This window comes from Trachemys scripta, chromosome 1 (genome assembly GCF_013100865.1).
Source record: "Trachemys scripta elegans isolate TJP31775 chromosome 1, CAS_Tse_1.0, whole genome shotgun sequence".
Lineage (NCBI taxonomy): Eukaryota > Metazoa > Chordata > Testudines > Emydidae > Trachemys > Trachemys scripta.
In genome coordinates this window covers 132,211,397-132,229,136 of record NC_048298.1, presented here as the reverse complement: position 1 = coordinate 132,229,136, position 17,740 = coordinate 132,211,397, and the positions used below count along the sequence as shown (strand labels likewise).

The 17,740-nt window shown below is 46.8% G+C and overlaps 1 long non-coding RNA gene across 2 annotated transcripts; it reads left to right on the top strand.

Annotated features, from left to right (window-relative positions):
- Positions 1 to 1,216: 1,216 nt before the first annotated feature.
- LOC117884798 lies at positions 1,217 to 17,467 on the top strand. 2 transcript variants are annotated; one of them, XR_004647663.1, is made up of 3 exons: positions 1,217 to 1,491; positions 3,376 to 3,556; positions 17,077 to 17,467. It is a non-coding gene; the product is annotated as an uncharacterized LOC117884798 (long non-coding RNA). The 2 variants fall into 2 exon arrangements; XR_004647662.1 differs by lacking the exon at positions 1,217 to 1,491 and adding an exon at positions 2,293 to 2,435.
- The last annotated feature ends 273 nt before the right edge of the window (positions 17,468 to 17,740 follow it).

Genomic DNA, 17,740 nt, shown 5'->3' with positions numbered 1-17,740 from the left:
TTTAAAAAAGCAGTGGAGCCACAGAGAGAATGATCAATACTAGGGAAAAGCAACAAAGAGTCCTGTGGCACCTTATAGACTAACAGACGTATTAGAGCAAGTAGGTATTCACCCACAAAAGTTTATGCTCCAATACATCTGTTAGTCTATAAGGTGCCACAGGACTCTTTGCTGCTTTTTACAGATCCAGACTAACATGGCTATCCCTCTGATACTCAATACTAGGGAATAACTTTTAATAAGGGACTGTTTCTCCAGGTTCCTGATCCAGACTGGGGCTTCACTGCAATACAAAGGTACCAATTCCAGGGCATCCCGCCTGGCTGGTTTGGGGTTCCAATAGGGGAGCTGTGGGGAGGAGAGCAGAGAAGAGGCCTGGAGTCCAGGTCCATAGGAACTGAATTCTCCTCTGACTGCCCTGAAGGTCGGGCACTCCAGCACAAGGCAGGGTGCCAGTGGGAACGTGCAATATGTGACTTCTCTCTCCTCCACAAGTTAGTCAGAAATTCACTAGAAAAATATATTCTTGGGAAGGAAAACAAATGAGCCTGTGGTTTCCTGTGTGGCTAGAAATCACGTGTTTCTCTGAAAAGGCACTAAAGAAGCTCTTTCTCGTAGGTGCAGGGGGCACGGGGACAGCAAGACACAGGACGGTGGCAAGCGAGTCTAGTGAGCTGGAAATTGCCCTCACACATACATAGACATATACAGACTCAGACACACCTACACCTACACACTCACACAGGCCTGCCTGTGCAGACATGCTTATTGACATGTTCCACTCCCAGCTGCCTGGCCTGGATCCCATTGCCTTTTGCAGCAGCTGCAGGGAGAGGAAAGGAGATGGGGGGGGGGGCAGAGGAGTGGGAGGAGTCCCATTAAGCCTACGTGATTAGGGCAGCAAAAGTAATTGGAGGGGGAAAAAGACCCCATCTGACCCCCTCCCCCAGCCCTGCTCCCCTTACTACTGAAGTCTAAAATTAGCTGCAGATGAGCGAATGACATCCAGAAATGGCACGATGCCCCCCTCTTCCCGTCAAGAGGGCCTGGCTCGCTGCAGGCTAATAATAACTAAGCCACTCTGAAACGTTACAGTTTGTGACACCTTCCTTCCGACTCCTTCCAGTAACCTCCCCCTCCCCTGGCCCTCAACAGTGGAAAGCTCCAGGGACACTCCTAGTATTATTATAGGAAGAATCAACATTGGAGTGATCTGAAGGAGGCCCGGTGTGCAGCACTCTGCCCCCCCACCACCACCATTAAGTGTCATCACTAGGTATTTCCCAGAGGCAGGAGAGAAAGGACCCCAGGTTAATGCCACCTCTGAAGGACAGCTCCTTGAAGCACCCAACCCCGACCAGGATTGGTCCATGGTGCCGGCACCCACCAGAGATGGGGCAGCAAGGAGCTCAGGATATTGTCTCCTTTTCAGAGGGCCCCTCCCGCACTTCTGCAGCTCCATCCCCTCCCAGCCTGTGGTGTCATCATCAGGTACTCAGTGAGAGAGAGGGCACAAAATGGAGCTTGGGTAAATGTCTCCCCCAGTGATTTGCCCCGCTAATGCTGCTTCACTCCTCGTCCTCCTGCCAAAATGCTGGCCTCTGGCATCAGCAATGGGGTCCACCAACCCCTTCCGAGAGGGGACAGAAGGAAACTCCTCCAAAGGATAGCCTCTCTAACAGCGCAGCAACTCGTCCCCTCATCCTGCAGTGTCGGCACTGAGGATAAGCTCCAAACTATTGGGCGCAGAGACTCAGTTCCGTTATATTCTGATGCAAGAGGTGAAACGACAACCACAAGAATTTGGGATACTGCACGCACCCCTGGCCAGGCATTGGCCTGTGGCAGGCTTACGGCCTTTTTCTGTGTGAGGGAGCAGTTTGGATGGGGTGGGCCTTAGAAGCACAAAATTTTTGTCTCCATCCTTGGAGTCCTGTGTGTCAGTGTGAGAGTGCGTGAGGGGGCTGGCCAGGGGTGTGTGTACGTGCAGAGCATCAGTCAAGAGGGATGCTAAGCCCTCTGAGTATTTCCTCTCAGACAACAGGAATTCCTCCACCCCGCAGGAATTTGTCTCCCTTGTCTCCCTCTCTTCTTTATGGAGAGAACCACACACTTTACCAAGTTTGCTCTCTCTCTCTCTCTCTCTCTCTCTCTCTCTCTCTCTCTCTCTCGTCTCATCCATATTGCTTTTTTTTCTCCACATAGAAGCACATCTCTCTCTTGCTCTCAGTCTCGCTCTCCCTCCTCTCCCCCCCCCGCCCCCGGCATGAATCCAGCTCTCCTGGAGTGGCTCTTCTTGCATTCCTTTGCCTTTTTGGTCCTCTGTCCTTCACAGATCCTCTCCATTCTCATTAAATTGTGTGTGTGCCTGCCTACGGCCCTGTGGATGTGCCATTTCGCAAATGAGAATGCACATATTATGCCTGTGTAGCTGTGTGCGTATGGCTATGTGTACTTACGTTTGCACATGGATATGACGATGTGATATCTATCTATCTATCTATCTATCTATCTAATTTGTGTGTGTGTTTGCATGTCAGCATGCAAGTATTTGTTTGTTTATCCAAGTGTGAATTCATGTGCATTTGTATATCCCTGTATTTGTGTGTATGCACATTCACGCCTATAAGCCTGTATTGGCATATGTGTGTGTGTACATGTCTATAAGCCTCTATTTATCTGTTTGTAAGCCTGGTCATATGCCTTGGCTGGTCTTTATGTGTGCACATGTCTGTATGTCTGTATTTGTCTCAATATGTGTGTGTGTGTCTATGTGCCTGTATTGGTGTATATGAATACATGTCTACATGTCTGTTTTGGTGTATGTGCGTGTATATGTCTACATGTCTGTACTAGTGTATATGTGTGCACACACATCTATATGCCTGTATCGTTATATATGTTTGTGCACATGTCCATATGCCTATATCAGTGTATCTGTGCATGCATGTCTATATGTGTGTATCAGTGTATGTGTGCCCCTAATTCTCTATGTCTGTATTTGTGTGTGTACATATTTGTATATGTCTGTGTTTTTCTATTTGCGTGCATGTCCATTTGTATTAATATCTCTGTGTGTGTGTGTGTGTGTGTGTATGTGTATGTGTGTGGGAGGGTGCATGGATGCATGTCTGCATGACTGTATTTGTCTATCTATGGCATGTTTATATTTTATTATTATTTATCTGTTTATAGTAGCACCTGCTTTGTGTGAATGTTTTGAGGGTCTGGGTGTTTTCCTTTGTGTGTCCGGTGTACAGTTTGTCCAAGGACAGAGTCCTTAGGAACAAAAAGTAAGGCAAAACAATACAGATATACAGAAGCTTTTGGTACTTGGAAAGTTATTTGTATTTTGGTGTATTCTTCCCTTGGCAGGAATGAGGTCCCAGAAACCGGAAGGCGCACAGGAACTGGACGGGAGAGATAAGAGTTCAGCTGCACGTGATAGGTAGTTCAGCAGTATTGACCAAGGCTTCACAAGAAATCTAGTTCCTTTTCAGCAACATGTGAGAGAGAATAAACACAAGTAAACTTTAATGTCACCATAAAGAATAAGGTAGGTCACAGCTACCCCTAGCTTGGCCTTTTCCATTTGGAGGCACTGTATGCATGGGATGCTATGGGCACTATTTCCTTAAAACTGTAGCACAGACCTGGGTGGAGGCTGGGGAAGATAAAGCGAAGCAGAGAGAGCGAGAGTAGCTTTATCATTGTCATATAAAACTTTAGGGAGCAGGAAAGGAGCACTGGCTCTGGAAATTACAGCTTTCAGAGGAGGAGGCACTATGAAAAGTGTAGAAGGAATGCTAGCTCCATGGGGAGCTCCTGACTGCTCCAGACCTAGCATCTTCCAGCAGAGCATGCCATAAAGAATAGTACAGTCGTGTCAGCTATGAAGAGATCACATCTACTACAGTCCCAGCCTCCTACAGCAAAAGGCTCTGTAAGGAACAGGGAGGGATCACTGGCAACAGGTAATTAAAAACTATTCCAGTCCTAGCATCTCTCAGCAGGAGAAAGGCTAGGAAATAGGCCTGGGGCACAATGCACAAGGAGCACCTAGCTCAGGGGTGGCCAACCTGTGGTTCTGGAGCCACATGCGGCTCTTCAGAAGTTAATATGCGGCTCCTTGTATAGGCACCGACCATAGGCGCCGACTCTGTGGGTGCTCTGGGGCTGGAGCAGCCACGGGGAAAAATTGGTGGGTGCTCTGCACCCACTGGCAGCCAAGCTCCCCTCCCTGCTCCCCCGCCTCACCTCACCTCACCTCACCTCCACCTCTGTCTCCTCCCCTGAGCGCGCCGTGTCCCCCTTCTTCTTCCAGCGCTTGCCACTGCAAAACAGCTGTTTCGCGGTGTAACGAGCTGTGGGAGGGAGGGGGGAGGAGTGGGAACGCAAAACACTCAGGGGAGGAGACGGGGAAGAGGCGGGCCGGAGCGGGGATTTGGGGAAGGAGTCCAATAGGGGCAGGGAGTGGGTGGAGTTGGGGCGGGGACTTTGGGGAAGGGGTTGGAATGGGGGCAGGGAGGCGGTGGGGCCGAGCACCCACCAGCGCCAGGAGAAGTTGGCGCCTATGGCACAGACTCCAGGGCTGGAACTACAGGCGCCAACTTTCCAATGTGCGGGGGGGTGCTCACTGCTCAGCCCCTGGCTCTGCCACAGGCCCTGCCCCCACTCCACCCCTTCCTGCACCCTCCCCTGAGCCTGCCGTGCCCTTGCTCCTCCCCCCAGAACCTCCTGCATGCCACGAAACAGCTGATCAGGAGGTGTGGGGAGGGCTGCCGGTAGGTGGGAGGCACTGGGAGCAGGAGGGAGGGAGGGAAGGTGATGGGTGGGGGGCTGCTGACGTATTACTGTGGCTCTTTGGCAATGTACATTGGTAAATTCTGACTCCTTCTCAGGCTCAGATTGGCCACCCCGGCCTAGCTACTCCACACTTCTTGTCTCCCAGCAGAGAGTGCTGTAGAGAACAATACAGGAGCTCTGGCTGAGTGCAGCTCCAGCCATGCCAGGCCTGGCCTCTCCCAAAAGAAACTTCTGAACACAAAAGTGCAGGAACACTGGCTGCATTAGTGTCTCCCAGCTACCTCCAGTAAGAGTTGCTCTATGCAGCCCTGGCTGTAGGGAGTTCACAGCTCCTGTCCCAGCAGGAGGTGCAGTAGGGAACAGTGCAGAACTGGTTATGAGTTCAGAACCTCCTTCAGTAGCATAGAGATAGAGATATTTTAAAGGTTAAATTATTTTGAAGGTTTAAATTATTAAAGGTTTAAATAGAGAAGGAACAGGTTAAAGAATATTTAGATAAGTTAGATGTATTCAAGTTAGCAGGATCTGATGAAATTCAATTTAGGGTATTTAAGGATCTAACTGAAGCAATCTCAGAACCTTTGTGATTAACTTTGAGAATAGAGGATGGGTGAGGTCCCAGAGGACTGGAGAAGAGCAAACATAGTACTTATCTGTAGAAATGGGAACAAAGAGGATCCGGAGAATTATAGACTAGTCAGCCTAACTTTGATACCTGAAAAAATACTGGAACAAATCATTAAACAATGGATGTGTAACCACGTAGTAGATAATAGAGTGATAAGCAATACCCAGTGTGGATTAGTGAAGAACAAATTAGGCTAGACCAACCTAATTTCCTTCTTTGGCAGGGTTACTGGCCTAATGGATAGGAGAAAGCTGTGGACATGATATATCTTGATTTCAGTAAGGTTTTTGACACAGTCCCACATGACATTCTCATAAGCAAACTAGGAAAATGTGGTCTAGATTAAATTACTCTATGATGGATGCAAAACTTGATGAAAGACAGTATTCAAACAGTAATTATCAATGGTTTGCTGTCAAATTGGGAAGACGTATCTAATGATGTCCTGCAGAGGTCAATCCTGGTTCTGCTACTCTTCAATATGTTAATTAATGTCTTGGATAATGGAGTACTTATAATGTACTTATAAAAATTGTGAATGACATCAAGCTGGGATGGGTAGTTAGCACTTTGGAGGACAGGATTAGAATCCAAAATGGCCTTGACAAATTGGAGAGAGAAATTTGAAATTAGCAATATGAAATTCAATAAAGACAAGTGCAAGGACTTCACTTAGGAAGGAAAAATCAAATCCACAGCTACAAAATTGGGTATAACTGGCTAGGTGCTAGTCCTACTAAAAAGGATCTGGAGTTTGTAGTGGATCACAAATTGAATATGAGTCAACAATGTGATGCAGCTACGAAAAAGGCTAATATCATCTGGGGTGTATTAACAGCAATGTTGCATGTAAGACATGGAAAGTAATTGTCCTGCTGTATTCAGCACTGGTGAGGCCTCTGCTGGAGTACTAGATACAATTCTGGGTGCCACACTTTATGAAAGATGTGGATAAATTTGGAGAGCGTCCAGAGGAGAACAACAAAAACGATAAAAAGTTTAGAAAAGTTGACCTATAAGGAAAAGTTTTAAAAAACTGGATACATATACTCCTGAGCAAAGAAAACTGACAAGGAATTTGACAGCAGTATTAAAATACGTTAAAAGCTGTTACAAAAGGGATGGTGATCAGTTGTTCTCCATGTCCACTGAAGGTAGGACAAGAAGTAATGGTCTTAATCGGCAGCAAGGGAGATTTAAGTTAGATATTAGAAAAAAAATTTTAACTGTAAGGATAGTTAAGCACTGGATCAGGTTTTCAAGGGAGGTTGTGGAATCCCAGTCATTGGAAGTTTTTAAGAACAGGTTTGAAAAACACCTGTAAGGGATGGTCTAGGTTTACTGGCTCCTGCCTCAATGCAGGGAGCTGGACTAGATGAGCTCTTGAAGTCCCTTTCATCCCTACATTTCTATGATTTTGAATATCAAGAAGGCTGAAGCTGAATTCACAGAGATATTACAGGTGATGAACCTGTCTGGTGCAGACATGTTAAAACTGTGAACACCCACAAGGTAGAGTTCTGGATTTGAATTTGAGCCGAGACCTTCACTTTCTGTGTGATTTTTATACAGATCTAAGTAAAGCGTTTCACCTCTAGAACATCAGTTCCAATACAGGCCTAGGTCAGAGGGGAGTGGACAGCTCGCCACAGTTGGGGACTGGAATACAAAATCTTTTACCTCAAAGGCACTGTAGCGGAGTGATCACCAGCTCCCGCCCTGAAGGGCTTAAAACACCCCTGGGAGAGGGCTGTGGCAGGGCAAAGTAGCAAGCCTTGGCTGATTGGTGAAACAGCCACAACTGGGGCCACGCCCCAATCAGGCTGCAGCTGGTCCTATAAAAGGATTGCAAGCCAGGCGCTCAGGCAGTTCCTCTCTAGTGGTAGAGAGGGGAGGACCTGGCTGGGAACTGGAAAGGTACTGGAGTAGATTAGTGCTGGGAATAGGGCAAGGGAGCCGGGAAGCTCCCACCTGGAAAACCCCCAGGCTGCAGGCCTTGTCTAAAGCCAAATAGGTACTGGGGTTGCAGGGATGCAGCCTGGGGGTAGGCGGAGGCAGCAGGTTCAAACGCCCCTTGCCGATGATGAGTGATATGCACTGCAGTCTGCTCCAGTGTGTGGGGGCTAGATGAGGACTGGCAGGGAACACTGAGGCAAGGTGGGGATTCCCCTGGGAGGGGAACCCAGAGAGTGGGGGTACTGCCAGGGGGCAGCACCCAAGCTAAAGGGGCACTGGGGTCCAGGAGAGACTTGGGGGTCCAGTGACAAGCAGGACATTGGCCTGCAGAGGGCGCTCCAAAGGCTGGACAAGCTAATTCCCTGGACGACCAGCAGGAGGCGCCGCAGGGTGAGTCCTTGCATCACTACAGGCACCTTGTCCAATCCAACCCTGGACACCAGCAAGTACTAATTAATTTTAATCTGAATTCCTTCATTAGACACTCAAATTTGTTCCCATCCAATGGATGTTTGGTGGGCTCTCTCTAATGAGATGGGAGGTGTCTCCATCAAGTTCTTGGTGGGACAGGTGTAGATGTTGCAAAAACCACCATCACAAATGGGCATAGGGGACCCTGTTGTTGCCTCTCTCAGCAGAGAGGCCAAGGACTGACTTGGCCAATGGAAATAGAGCTCCCCTTTTACCACCCCAGAGCAGGGATGAGGTGGTATATGTGGGTGAAGCTCTCACAACTGCTGTACCCATTTCTTTGCAGGAGGAAAGGTGTTTTGGCTGAGGACAGTGCCCCTCCCCAGCTCAGTTCTGGTTTATTTTAACAGGTGGAAACCACCTGTACTTCTGCAGGCACTTTATTTGAGGGAGATTATATTCCTGTGCCAACTCTCCTGGCCAGGGCCTTATCTCTCTGCAAATAAAGCAAGTGCAGGGGAACAGGAAGGGAGAAGCTGATCCCGGATGGGGGAAGTAGGGTGCAGCTCCCCTTTCCCATGATACAGACAAGCAGGATGCTGCCCATTCCCTGATGCATGTTAAAATAAAGAAATTAAGGTGTAGGCTTGTGCTGAGCGGGGTTATATGACACAGTGGTTAAATGCTGGCAAATGCAGCCCGGTCTGCACTAGTGCTACCAGTGGTAGAGCTGCATGCCTGTTAGCATGGCAACAGACAGAAGGAAAATTGCAAACAAAGATGGAAAGAACCATAGACAATGTCCCACACAGTAGTGTAGTCAAGGATAAATCCGGATAAACAGTTTACTCACTTCTCATTTGGGGAATACGATATTTGCCCACTTCCGACCTAAGGAATAAAGCGTTTATTCACTCCTCTCTTGTGAGAAGCGAATCCTGGCTGCACAACTGATGTGCACATTATCTACCATCTGGTTACGCTCAGCAACAGATCATTGGGAAAATTGTGGCCTGTAAAAATCTGCAAGGAGCCATCCAGGGCTACTGCCTGGTACATCTGCTGACCGCTAAAAGCAGGTGACATTTATTTTTTTTACAGTTTTATGTCATTTTCTCCTATTTTGTAGAAAATGAAATGTCAGCAATCAAACAGTCTTGTGTTTTGGGGCAAGAAACAGAACGTTTCCTTGACAAGTTGGAGTTTGGTTTCTGAAGCTGAACAGTTTACCCACGTCTTTTTTTTTTTTTTTTACCCTTACCCCCTGGTCTCACACAGTTTGTCTGTGCAGTGCCTGCTGCTCCTGAACCTTTTCCTCATGTGCCTTTCCCCTTCAGCCAGGGAGCTTGTTCACACTAGGAACAGCTTTCTAAAAAACGCAGTGGCTAATGTTTTAAAACCCCTGTGTAGATAGCACAAGCTGTACTTTTGCCACGTTTGCTGGTCGAGGTGACCCCTAGCAAGGCGTTTCTTGTTCACCCCCATGTGCTAAGGCAAGTGAAAGCTACAACTTGCCCTCTCCACACCATAGTTTTAAAACATTACCTATAAAATTGTTAAAAATCACCTCATGTAGACAAGTGTAGTCTTTCTCTACCCAACTCTCCTGTTCTCTGTCTCCTTTCTGTTCTCTTTCTTTCTCCTCTTCCCTCCATCCCCCCTTTCTCTCCACCTTATTTTCTCTGTCACTCTCTGTTTTCTCTCTCCCCAAAAGTCTCCCTCCCTCTCCCTGTGTTTTTTTCACCTGTCTCTATATCTTCCTATCAGATACTGTTTCTCTCTCCCCATCAGCCTCACTCTCCATTCTCCTCCCCATCATTCTATCAGTATCTCTAGACCTAATCCCGTCACGCTTGCCCAGGAGCTGTGGAGGAAGGATGTCCCAAGGTTACAGAGGGGTTAAGGGAAGGGGGCCAAAGGGGAGAGGATGGGGTGCTGCCCTTAGTTTTCCTAGGGACTCATTCGCCTCCTGATGGTGTGACAGTAGTTGGCAGGGGGAAATGGAGCTTTGAGGCTGTGTGCTGGCACACACGTCCTCAGCAGCACAAGCACAGTGTGCTTGCTGCAGCCCGCAGGCCTGCATCTGAACTCCGGGGGAGGGGAAGCATGCTAGGTAAAGGAAACTCAGAACAGGGCAGAGAGATTTAGTGCCACACGTGGATCTCAGAGGAGGATGGACAGTTGAGTGGAACCGGTGTGGTGAATTATTGCTTCTTATTAAATGACAAAAAGAAAGTGCAGCTCATTCTGCTTCATTGCTTCCATTCGCCATCTCTCTGCTAAGGCACCTCAATCCTGCCTGCAATACACCCTGCTAGTCCAGCCTTGGGTGTCCTCAAAGCTCTGCTGATGCACCTGAGTCTTGACCTGAAGTCCATCCCCCTGATATTCCACTTCTGCCCTTAATCCCCTTCCCAAACTGTACCAATGCTTCCTCCATCCTCCCCTGCAGCCGCCTGACATTCCATTTCCACAGCTCTGCCAATGCACCTCACTCCTGCCATGCAGCCCCCCTGCTATTACAATCCTCGGCTCCCCACACCTAGAGTACGAATGCATCAGTCATTCCAACAAGGTCAATTAGAGGGATGACCTTGCTGAGAAAGTGACAGAGGAGCCAGTCCTTGTGCAGCAAAGAAGATGTGGGGAAGGAGACCAGACAACAAAAGGAGATTTTGCAACAATAAGAACATAGTCAAGAGCAGGAGAGGGAAGAAGAATGAAATTGGTAAGGCTGGAACATCTTTTCCCAACCACAAGGACCAGAGGTCCCTGGGGGAAGGTGGGGGTGGGGAGGTAATTTTGGTCAGCCCTTCTGTCAAAAACAAAATAATAAAATGTAGGGAATAAAAATGGAGAGGCAGAAACCTGCTCTTTTCGCCCCCCAGCAAAAGTGATTAAGGAAGCTGGAAAGACAGATGTATGGGGGCAGGCTAAAGGAGTTAAATCTGTACAGCTTGGCTAAGTGACAACTGGGGCAGACAAGATAACTGCAGCCAGGGCTCCCAGCTGCCAAGCAGGGAACATAGCAGCTCTGAGAGCCTTAACTCCAGCCAGGGCTTCAGGGGCTGATAAGAATATGGAAGGTGGGAGGAAGTAAAACTGTTTGTGGCGCTCCAGGATTTACTGTTTGACTTCCACCCATCACACTTTTATGCCCCTCCCCCATTACCATAGCATCTGAGCACCTCACAATCTTTAATGTATGTTGCCTCACAACACCCCTGTTAACTAGAGCAGTGCTATTATCCCCATTGTACAGATAAGTAACTGTGGCCCAGAGAGGCTAAGTGATTTGCCCAATGACACACAGGAAAACGGAGGTACAGCAGTGAATTGAACCCAGGTTTCCACAAGTCACAGGCTTGCACTGTAACCATTGGACCATCCTTTCTCTCTTTCTGCTAGTCACCTGCTCTCTTTGCAGATCTCCCTCACTTGAGTAGGCAATGACTGGGAGGGAGACACGGGAAACAAAGGGAGAGCGACTGAAGGGGAAAAAGAATGAAGGAAGGAGAAACATACAAAGAGGAAGGGACAGAAAGAACAGCAAGAGTAAATGAAACAGAAAAAAGGGGAGACAAGTTAAGAGATGCTGAAAAAGAAGAAATGAACAAGAGAGAGAAAAAAAGATGGGTAGGAAAGAAAGAATGAAAAAGAGATGGAGAAAAATAAGGTAAGAACTGAAGAGATGGAAAAGGAGAGAGAGAGAGGAGGAGAGCTGATGTAGAAACGTCCCTGTTGCAACTGATGAAATCTGCCCCATTTCCTGGAAGTGGCTTGTGGGTTCTCTCTTCTGCCTCAACAAGAGTTGCTCAAGAGTGTTAGCTGAACCTTGAGATAGATGCTCAAGCAGCCACTGAGGGAAGTGAAGTAATGCTTCAAGGAGGAGGAGAACAACATGTGTTCTCTGGGTGATAATAGGTCTTTTTTATCTCTAACTTCTGTGACATTTATTTACAAACCTCCAAAAAGTCTGTTATCAGTCCCAAAACTCTTCTGAAGAACATTGGGAGGCATCACTTGGGTGTATAACACCAAAAGGTTCCCTGATGCTCACTGCATGTTTTCTGTTCAGAATATCAGGTCCACAACAGACAGTGTCTGCAACCACTGTCAGATACAGGATCTGCAGCCTATGCCAGGCCAAGAGGACAAGTTTCATTGGGCATTTGAGCACATTAATCAAGCAGAGGTTCTTCATGGGACAGACAAGTGGCTTCTACAGATATTTAGACATATCCTGATGGACACCTGCTTCAATCTCTCAGAAGAATCATTCTGTCAGGATGACAAGACATAGAAGTGTAGGACAGGAAGGGATCTCGGAGGCCATCTAGTCTAGTCCCCTGCACTCAAGGCGGGACTACATAGTAACTAGGCCATTCCTGACAGGTGTTTGTCTAACCAGTTCTTTAAAACCTCCTTTCATCTAGTCCAGTCCCCTGCACTCAAGGCAGGACTACATAGCCTATTCTTAAAAATCTTTGCAAATTGATTGCTTGATTATTTGCTCCATTATCTTTCTGGATACTGAAGTTAAGCTGACTGGTCTGTAATTCCCTGGGTTGTCCTTATTCCCTTTTTATAGCTTGGCACTCTATTTGCCCTCTTCCAGTCTTCTGGAATCTCTTCTGTCTTCCATGACTTTTTGAAGATAATCACTAATGGCTCAGATATCTCCTCAGTGAGCTCCTTGAGTATTATAGGATGTATTTCATCAGGCCCTGCCAATTTGAAGACATCTAATTTGTGTAAATAATTTTTAACTTGTTCTTACCCTATGTTAGCCTCGGATCCTACCTCATTTTCATGGGCATTCACTATGTTAGACGTCCAATCGCTACTAAACTTTTTGGTGAAAACTGAAACAAAAGAAGTCCTTTAACATGTCTGCCATTTCCACATTCTCTTATTGTTTTTCCCCCCTCATTGAGTAACGGGCCTACCCTGTCCTTGGTCTTCCTCTTGCTTCTAATGTAATTTTAGAATGTTTTCTTGTTACCCTTTATGTCTCTAGCTAGCTTTTTCTCATTTTGTGCCTTAGTCTTTTGAATTTTGTCCCTACATACTTGTGGTGTTTGTTTATATTAATCTTTTGTAATTTGACCTAGTTTCCACTTTTTGTAGGACCCTTTTTTTGAATTTCAGATAATCGAAGATCTCCTGGTTAAGCCAGGGTGGTCAATTTCCAGACTGCCTATCTACCCCACACAGTGAGATACTGCCTTCCTTAACAATGTCTCTGAAAAACTGCGAACTCTCTTGAACTGTTTTTCCCCTTAGATTTGCTTCCCTGGGGATCTTACTTACCAACTCCATTAGTCTGCTAAAGTCTGCCTTCTTGAAATCAATTATCTTTTTTCTGGTGTTTTCCCTCCTACCGTTCCTTAGAATCATGAACTCTATCATTTCATGATCACTTTCACCCAAGCTGCCTTCCACTTTCAAATTCTCAAACAGTTCCTCCCTATTTGTCAAAATCAAATCCAGAACAGCCTCTCCCTCAGTTGCTTTCTCTACCTCTGAAATAAAACATTGTCTCCAATACATTCCAAGAATTTGTTGGATAATCTGTGCGATGCTGTATTATTTTCCCCACAGATGTCTGGGAGTTGAAGTCCCCCATCACCACCAAGTCCTGTGTTTTGGATGATTTTGTTAGCGAGTGTGTGTGTGTGTGTGTGTGTGTGTTTTGCTTTTTTTTTTTTTTTTTTTTTTTTTAAATAAAGCCTCATCCACCTCTTCTTCCTGGTTAGGTGGTCTGTAGTAGACCTCGACCATGACATCGCCCCCCCCCCCCTTTTTTTACCCCTTTTATCCTTACCCAGAGACTTTCAACAAGTCTGTCTCCTATTTCTATCTCAACCTCAGTCCAAGTGTATATATCTTTGATATACAAGGCAACACCTCCTCTCTTTTTTGGTGTAATATCCTGGGGAAGGTTCTGTGATGGGTTGGACACCCTGGGATGTCCCCTGGTGTTCTGGGACGCCACTGAGTCAGACTATTCTGCCAGCCTGGGTCCAACCTGTCACAGTGGTGTGGTCGAGTAGCATAGTATGCACAGCCTATTGCCCTGAAACACCGGTGGTGATTTTAAGTGAGTTTTAAGTTTGGTGGCTGGAGAACAGACAAAGTGGTTACTGGTTTGTTATTTTCTGTTTGCTTATTTCGGGAAAGAGAAGTAGGGACAAAAAAGTAGGAAAATTAGTGAAAGTGAAGTTATCAAAAAGTTGCAGCTGCACAGGGTGCAAGCAGAAGAAAATGAAAGGATGCATAAGAGACAGATTTGTCACAAGGGGTAGGGGTGAGTAGAACTAGCTCCTGTCCAGTGGCTGTTCCCTCAGGTGAGGGGAATGTTTTGCCTGACAGTAGGGAGACTGACTGTCCAGATTGCTGGCTGTCAGGAAGTTGCAGTTAAGCAAGGGACAAATCCTGCTCTAGGATGCATAGGGAAATGTGTCCTGGAGGAAGGGAAGCCTTAGAGGGGGAAGGTGGGATCCGAGAAACTGCTGCGGGGGGCAGGGTGAGGATTCCATGGGCTCTGTAACTGGAGGCCAACCCAATTCAAAGATGGAGGAGGGTACAGGGCTTGCCAGTGAAGGTTCTGTCATGGTTGGTAGCTGTGAGCCCACAGCTGGACAAGGGACAGATTGCCCTCCGGGAAGCACAGGGATGTGTGCCCTGGCAAAGGGCCCAGAGAAAGAGGTTAAGAAGGAATGTGGGGGAGTACAGGAGTGTTTCCCCACTCATTACAGGGAAGGGTTTGTCCAGGAGAAATTTGCTGGATCTGCATCTGTAATACGAGGCATCTCACCTGTGGCTCAGGTTTTAAGAGGGAACTGTGTAACTGACCTCTCTGAGGGGAGCAGTCATACAGCTGACATCTTGGGAACAGCAAGAGGGGTGATCGAGGGTACCCCAATCCAGACCCCACTTTTTCAAAATGTTTTTCTTGCTGTACTTGTGAAAACTAAGTCTGTCTCTTTAAGGTGGCGGGGGGGAGGGGTTTCTTCCAAGCATTTTGGTGTCTATGCACATGCTAATGATCGACCTGATGAAGGAGCAGAGATAGCCACTTCCCGGGCAGGTAAACCCCTCATAGAAGATTAGGGTTGGAAGAGACCTCAGGAGGTCATCTAGTCCAACCGCCTGCTCAAAGCAGGACCAACACCAACTAAATCATCCCAGCCAGGGCTTTGTCAAGCCGGGCCTTAAAAACTTCTAAGGATAGAGATCCCACCACCTCCCTAGGTAACCCATGCCAGTGCTTCACCACCCTCCTAGTGAAACAGTGTTTCCTAATATCCAACCTAGACCTCCCGCACTTGAGGTTCACTTGAGACCATTACTCCTTGTTCTGTCATCTGCCACCACTGAGAGCAGCTGAGCTCCATCCTCTTTGGAACCCCCCTTCAGGTAGTTGAAGGCTGCTGTCAAATCCCCCCTCACTCTTCTCTTCTGCAGACTAAGCAAGCCCAGTTCAGTCAGCCTCTCGTTGTAAGTCATGTGCCCCAGCCCCCTGATCATTTTCACTGCCCTCCACTGGACTTTCTCCAATTTGTCCACATCCTTTCTGTAGTGGGGGGCCCAAAACTGGATGCATTACTCCAGATGTGGCCTCACCAGTGCCAAATACAGGGGAATAATCACTTCCCTCAATCTGCTGGCAATGCTCCTACTAATACAGTCCAATATGCTGTTGGCCTTCTTGGCAACGAGGGCACACTGCTGATTCATATCCAGCTTCTTATCCACTGTAATCCCCAGGTCCTTTTCTGCAGAACTGCTGCTTAGCCAGTTGGTCCCCAGCCTGTAGCGATGCATGGGATTCTTCCTTCCTAAGTGCAGGACTCTGCACTTGTTGAACTTCATCAGATGTCTTTTGGACCAATCCTCCAATTTGTTTAGGTCACTCTGGACCCTATCCCTACCCTCCAGCGTATCTACCTCTCCCCCCAGCTTAGTGTCATCTGCAAACTTGTTGAGGGTGAAATTAATCCCATCATCCAAATCATTCATAAAGATGTTGAACAAAACCGGCCCCAGGACCGACACCTGGGGCACTCCGCTTGATACCAGCTGCTAACTAGACATCAAGCCGTTGAGCACAACGATCTAGCCAGCTTTCTATCCACCTTATAGTCCATTCATCCAATCCATACTTTTTTAACTTGCTGGCAAGAATACTGTGGGAGACCGTATCAAAAGCTTTGCTAAAGTCAAGATATATCATGTCCACCGCTTTCCCCATATCCACAGAGCCAGTTATCTCATCATAGAAGGCAATCAGGTTGGTCGAACATGACTTGCCTTTGGTGAATCCATGTTGACTGTTCCTGATCACCTTCCTCTCCTCAAAGTGCTTCAAAATGGTTTCCTTGAGGACCTGTTCCATGATTTTTCCAGGGACTGAGGTGAGGCTGTAGTCTGTAGTTCTGCAGATTTTCCTTCTTCCCTTTTTTAAAGATGGGCACTATATTTGCTTTTTTCCAGTCGTCCAGGACCTCCCCCGATTGCCATGAGTTTTCAAAGATAATGACCAACACCCCTCCCCACAGCTAAGCATCAGACACTGAGGGCTTGTCTACACTGGCACTTTACAGCTCTGGAAAGAACTTTGGTACAGACTGGGAGTGGTAACAAGAAAGCCCTATGAGCATACCACTTGTAAGCTAGTACCTGTAAACAGGCTTAGAGCTTGGCACAACAGAGAAAGCGAAACCAATCTAGACTGCTGTGTGGAAGGGGAAACTGAGGCACGCGGCCTCATAGCATTGGTGGCTAAATGCCAAGACACCTACACATTAAAGGACATTGACTTCTGCATTATTTACACAGTGCTACACACCACAATGTTTTCTGGCCACCTGGGAACAGAAACCCAGAACTTTGCAAAAATACCTATGAATGACATTACAGTGTTTGGTAACACTTGGAGGTTGTATAACCAAAGCCAAAAATGGATTTTAGGCATACATTGATCAGTGACCAACCCTCTGGCAGTAATCTCAGAGGGGAGGTGTAACATGGCATTCCATATTATTTATGAAAGTATGCTTATGAAATGAATATGACATAACTGAGATATACTTTATGCAAGATGGCTTATGCGAGATATAATTGGAAAGGTTATGATTTACTGAATATGCATGTATATGCATATGTATTTGTATGCATGTATCATTTCTGTATCTGAACTTAGGAATATTGACTATATTTTTGTATTTTAACTATGTTACTTTGGGTGATGCCCCCTGCTAACACTTCAGGTACAATGAAAAAGCCGGACAGTGCTGATGGCCCATCAGCAAGAGACAATGGACAGTAAAAAAGCGTAGTCTTCCTGTGAACGTGTGGGTCAGCCTGTGAAGAATGGCTAGAAGGGCCCTACAGAGGCATGCAACAATGTCACCTGATACTGGAACCCATCTTGAATTCTGTACTTTTCCAGGAGAAGCGGTGGGGGAATGTCAAACTAGGAAACAAAGGACTCCTGTGTTATGTAAATCCTATTTAAGGGTGGGGAATGAGGTAATCCAGGTTGTCAGTTCTCCCCCGCTGCCCCACCCAAGATGACTGCTGGAAACAACTAAGACTGAACTGGGGGAAAGAACTGGACCCAGGCTGGAAGGGCGTCTGGCCTGAGAAGAAGATTATTAGAACCACATTTAAGGTGAGAACTTACATATAACCAGTTTCTTTAGTGTATTAAGCTTAGTTTGCGTGCTCTTTTTTTATTTTCTTAGTAATCTGCCTTGTTCTGTCTGCTACCTCCTTAACTACTTAAAATACACTTGTTATAGTTAATACGTTTATTTATGGTTTACAATACAACCCAGTTTATGTGATTTCTGGGCGGGGGGCGAGAAGTTGTGCATACCCCCCCCTCCACATTGAGGGGAGAGGCGAATTTCATATAATTTTGGGTTTGTA